Genomic DNA, 6,266 nt, shown 5'->3' with positions numbered 1-6,266 from the left:
ATAGATGTCCCAGTTACCTTTGTATGTGCCGTTCCTGAAGCTAGCCCTTAACTATTTCATATTATATAAATATTCTAGATCGAAAAACATTCTATATTTCAGAAAGTTGTCTCTTGTTGTCACTGCTGATGGATATGGAGTTCCATCAGAGTAAATACTTTGTGTTTTAAACCAAAAACTAGTTGGATTTGAGTACAAATATGATAATTTGCCAAGGTATTCTACAGTAGCTCTTTATTCTATTTTTTGTCAGCATTGTGCTGAATCAAAGAGAACTTGTATTTCTACAGAAGTTCAACTCCAATCTTCCAAAGAGAGCAAATTCAGGGTTTCTCTCCCAACATAAGACTCTTAGTACTAGATAGGAAGGAATTTGCGAAGAATGCTCTTCTGTCTCCTTCTTAAGCATTGTTAGGGAAATATGAGGAGAGCATGATGGCATTCTTTCCTCACAGAGGTCATCAGGAATCATTTGCTTGTTTACCTTTGTTGTTTCAGTTATTTCCATCATAATTGCACTTTCTAACTTAATTCTATCCATCCACAGAGCTAGCAATAATAGGAAGTTTGCTAATCTCAAGTTTCTCCTAAGTAGATAGTAGGTTATGACAGATAAAAGAAAAAAATCCAAGAATTGTCTGTTCCATTTGTAATTTGGTATTCTGCCATACTCTCATAATACCTATTCTTAGTTTTTCTGAATGAGTTGAAACTGTGAAACATACGGATGAACCTTTACAAATACACACTATGTTTAATAGCATTGATATTGTCTGTTTTGTATAATAGTCTCATTCTTTGAAAAAGCTGCTTGTGGTGATTTGAATGAGAATGGCCTAAAAAGGATCATACATTTGAATGTCTGTTCCCAGGTGGTGGGCTATATTAGGAAGTGTGTAACATTGTTGAAGGAATTGTGTCATGGGGGTAGGATTTGAGGTTTCAAAAGCCCATGTCAGGCCCAGTCTCACTCTCCATCTGGCCATGTAAGCTCTCAGCTACTGCTCCAACACAGTGTCTGCTTGCCTGCTGCTATATTCCCTGCCATGATGACCAGGGACTAAGCCTCTGAAATTGTAAGGCCCATTAAATGCTTTCTATATAATTTGGCTTGTTCATGTTGTCTCTTCACAGCATATCTGGACTTAAGACATGTTGAAGTCTAGATATGAGACCATTTCAAACAGCAAACATTTAAATAATTACTAGCTGAAAGATACAAAGGTCTGTATTTCCCCATCCCACACATCCTTACCTCTTCATCCTAAGAAGCCTCTCCAGTTCAGCCCCTGCTATCAGTCCCTTCAAAGTTCCAGATCAATTAAAACTGTAAGGCCACTATTCTTATGATCCTATTACTTTTTCTACTAATCAGCATTTCAGCAGCCAATTGAATTAATTTTTTTTACATTTTGTAGGTCCAGACATTTTTTTTTTTTTCCTCAAATCTTGCTTGGTAGTGTCAGCAAGGTACAGCTCTTTAGCTACCAAGAAAAATATGTACAGGAGGCCTGAAACAGTAGGAAATTTGATGTTTTAAGTTTGAATCATTTTCTTTAAGGTTGTTTTTTGATGTGGGATAAGAAAAATGTCAAGCATGGCCTGTGCCCATTCCAGTTAAGAGCCATTTATGGCTGCCAAGTGCTACTGGACAAGCACCAAGGTAATCATTTCTACAAGTATCCATTCTTTTGCTGTTGACATTGGCATAACTTCTTGTCTCATCAGGCATCTTATCAAGTGTCAGAGTGATACTACACTCACACCATGAACACATGTGCTGTTCAGGAACTTGTCAGCCAGTAGGCATTTATTCTAATTTCCCAATCTCTGCACCGTTGGCAATAATGTTAAGTTGATGGGCATCTGCATGAACTAGATTATTTTCTTCCTCTAAATTCTCATAAAGAATACCATATCTAAATACTCAATATGCAGGATTATTTGTTGTAGGACCATCCAGAGCACATGTGTCTGGCTATATAGCAAGACTTTGGTACAGCCTAAGTTTATTGTGAAACAGCTAAGAGGCTGACATCTAATTTCTATTTCATTTTTAATTAAACACCTCTCAGCCTTGTGTCCTCAATAAACTTGCCATTTTTCATTAACTTTTGCCATCTGCAGGGTATTTTGTGACAGATTCCAAATTGCAGTATGGTCCTGATATTGAGAATTCCCACGAGTGACCAGAAAGCTTAGCTTTCTTCAAATGAGACTGAACTGATTCCTTCCTACACAGCAAAGGAAGTAAGAACTCACTTCAAATATGAAATTTTACTTATTATAGGATTATGTATTGAAGGTACATGGCAATGCTGTTGAAGGAGATGCTGGAAGCTATGGAAAGTGGTCCTCCAAATAGAAATACATTGAACTTGTCTTTGGAGGTTATATTTTGGCCTGGTAGCCTCTGTCTTTCTCTTCCTCCATCCTTTGTAACTTTCTCTGTCTCTGTTCTGTCTCTATCTCTCTCTTTCTGTGTGTGTGTGTGTGTGTGTGTGTGTGTGTGTGTATTCGTAGCATCGCTGTGGACGGTTCCAGAGGAGTTGATGTTGACTATAAACAAGACCATGTGATTCTTTAACATTTGGAACTCATTTGTGAGAGATATTTGGAAGAGTTTGAAATGTGAACTACAGAAAACCTGAGAGTGCTATAAGATCTTCTTCATGACAATCCTGCTATGAGCTCACAGCAGAATACTTAGGAGCTTTCAGATGGAAATGGACAGTTCTGGGATGTGGAACAGAAGTCATTTTTGTTACATTCTGGCAAGAAACTTGTCTGCACTTTTCCTGCAATCTGAGACTTGTAAAAGTATTAAATTAAAAGTAACAAACTAATTGATCTGGTAGAGAAAAATTTATGACCGTTTGTCTTTCAGACAATGACACAGTTATTCTGGACATCTTGAAGCAAATACATAGCAGAAAGATGGAAATGCTTACTCTTTGATGAGAAAAGACTTTGAAGTTGAGACTGAGGAAATCATGAGTTTTGAATAGATTTGTGTCATTTAAGGTAAGCCAAATATTTTCAAGGATAGTGGGGAAAATACTTTGAGAGTACCTCAGGAATTTTCCAGGCTCCATACATCACAAGCTCAGGGCTACAAATGAATCTAAGATTGCCCCTTGAGTTAAGAGCACTTCAGAGGTCTGTAATTCTCACAGAGAAGTTGTTTTTCAAATATTTGTTTCACTATGCTCAACTACCCAGATCCTAAAAGACCAATGTGACCGTAATATGAGAAGACCCTGCTACCTCTTGAACTCACAATAGACCTGCTTTAAAGGCCACTTGTCTTTCTTGGATGTCCTTTGCTGTCCCTCACATATGTATCTTTGTCTCTCATAGGAAATATTTGAAGTAGCCATATGATGGCTACTAGAAGAAAATAACCTACTTATAAGTGGCTGAATATATTTTGTTCTCCTTGACTTTTGTGGCTTTCAAAGTTTACTACTGGAAAGGGTCCAGGCAATTTCGAATTCCCACACATTGTAGCATTTTAAATTGTACGGAAGATAATGGTGTCTGTCCCTTCTGAGACTATATTTTTATTCTGTTCACACATATTATCTATTCCAGTTAAGTATATTATTTAAATGTTATGAATGAACCTATTTTCTAATATGATGTCATGGGTACACTGGTTTCTCTGTTCAGCTTTGCCATGTCCTGTTGGAAAGTTGGGATGTCAAGAACATCTTCTTACTCCCAAAAGTTTTAGTTCTGCCAGCAAGCCTTCAGTATGCATCTTACAATACTGATACCGCTTTTATTTTCACTTTTGGAAAAAAAAATTTTATCTTTAACACTGTTATTTATATATTGTTTAACTAGTTACTAAATATATCAACACAGATATATATATATATATATATATATATATATATATATATATATATATATATATCAACACAAGCAGGACTTGAGCAAACAGTCTCTTTGACCCCTTTATCAAAGTTCCTTCTTCTACACTTCCTTGTTACTGCAGTCTTGTTTTGACATGAAGGATATTCCTCTTAGACCTTACCTTATTTCTGTAGTTTTCCACAGTCATGTGTTCATGTCAAGGTGTGGATTTGTGCGTAACGAAAAAACAGTGTAGCAGCTTTTATGCATCAACACACTCTTCCTCCCCTCCCCCCTTGCTCTACGAGCAATCTCCTGCTCATACCCCTTGACGGCATAATTTGATAAGGGATGTTGTAGATGCCGTGTGTAAGGTTCCTGGATTCCCTCAGATCCTTTTAGCAGCATAGTGGTCCTTTCCTTCCGGAGTCCTAGGATTTTCCTGACACCTTCAGAACATGACCTTTGACCAGTTAAATGCCCTGAAGAAGAGGAAGTATAAAAACTTCACGTACCTGACCATGGCAGCCTGAACTCCGTAGCTGGCTGAGTGGAAGGACACAAGTTCACTCACGATGGAGTCACACATTTCCGACATCCACAGGCACTAAATCTGGGATTTCTCCTGAAGTTACATACTTTTATGGCTTACTCCTCTTCCCAATTTGTCTTATCCCATGATTTTCCTGTTTTCAGCAGAGGGGGTGGTTCCTCTGGAATTTAAGCAGTTAGATTCCATTTCTAAGGTGATCTTAAACACCATGTTATATACAGTTTCTCTCCTGGTCTTTAAATTTTTCCGTGTTTTAGAGTAGGAACAGTAAACAGGTGGGCCTGGCTCTGGAGCGTCCTTCTTACTTCTGTGCTGACAACCGTCACTCCCCTATGCACATGTCGCTGCCTACTCTGCCAGACTCAGACAGAGCTAGAGAATGCTCTCCTACCTCTGCCAGACGCTACTGACAATCTCTACATACTTTAACTTCAATATAAAGTCAAGAACTACAAATGCTAAGAGTATTTCCAGGACTCAATTTAGAGAGTTATAAACGATTCTGTAACCCTGACGTTTACTGTGCTATGTAGCCCCCTCGTAAGTTATTACTGATATTCATAGTTTCAATTAAGGGTGAATAAGGAGATCTATAGCTCTTGGGTCAGAGTCAATGAACAGGCTATTTTGTCCCATGGATTATCATCGAGGTGCCTTTGTGGTGTCATGGCATATTCAGCACCGTATTTGGAGTGAATTTCTCCCTGTTGAATTTTATGATCTTCTGAGTTGAAATTACAGGTAAAGGTGTTGAAGATGTGATCCTTATACTCTTTCAGACAATTTAAAATTAACTTCTGATGACTAGTTTTTAAAAGACCTGACAAGGGGCTGGAGAGATGGCTCGGTAGTTAAATGCACTTGCTTTTGCAGGGAACCTGGGTTTGGTTCCCAGCACTCACATGATGACTTACAACACTCTGTTACTCCAATTTCAGAGGAAACAACTCCCTCTTCTGACCTCTGCGATCGTCAAGCACACTTGTGGTACACATACATACATTCCGTAAAAAAAAACTCATACACATATAATAAAACAAATAAGCCTAAAAGACATGAGAATTGGGTCATGAAATGTTGGTATATATACACAATGGAACTTCATTCAGTTGTGAATTAAAAATAACATTATCAAATTTGAAGAAAGATGGATAAAAATGGAAAGCACATTAAAATAATAACCCAGGCTCAGAAAGCCAAAAAGCTCTGCTTTCCCTCTCATGTGCTGTGCAGGCTCTAGCCTCTAACAGTTAAATATGCATATTCAGATGGGAACAAATATTGGTAAATGTCAGGAAATTTAGAAGAGCCAATGTAGCTGGATAAAATACAGAGTTTTGAAGGGAGTAAGGGAGAGGGTAGGAAAGACAATAGAGGAAAATACAGAAGAGAATACCAAGGGTGAAAATGAATAACAAGAAAAGAATTGGGCAGAGAGATGGGAGGGGGAGAACCAACCAAACCCAATACAGAGACTTAGTGTTTTATAAGCTAATTTAAAAAATAATAATTAAGTATTATAAATGGTAATCCTCCTCTTTCAATATAGTAATACCCCTATTTATTTCTTCTTGTTCCTATTACAAGATCTAAATACTGTAGCTTTGGTTATTGGTGGTCCTCTAGTTTAAGCAGACACTATAAAATTGTCATAAGACCAGGGACCACATTTGAGTTCTTTATTGCTGTGTTTCCCATGGTGCATTGTTCTGCCTGCAGAGGAACTAAGCCATTATTGATATGAATGACTAATGAAATTGCAGAAAGGGGTATCTGTGAGGAAGAGTGGCCTGCTTTTGGACTGTATTCATGTTTCTGGGACACTTTGAGTCATAACCTGCATTTCATTTCT

This window comes from Psammomys obesus, unplaced genomic scaffold (assembly GCF_907164565.1).
Source record: "Psammomys obesus unplaced genomic scaffold, mPsaObe1.curated_primary_1811, whole genome shotgun sequence".
Taxonomy (NCBI): domain Eukaryota; kingdom Metazoa; phylum Chordata; class Mammalia; order Rodentia; family Muridae; genus Psammomys; species Psammomys obesus.
This window is presented reverse-complemented; position numbering follows the sequence as displayed.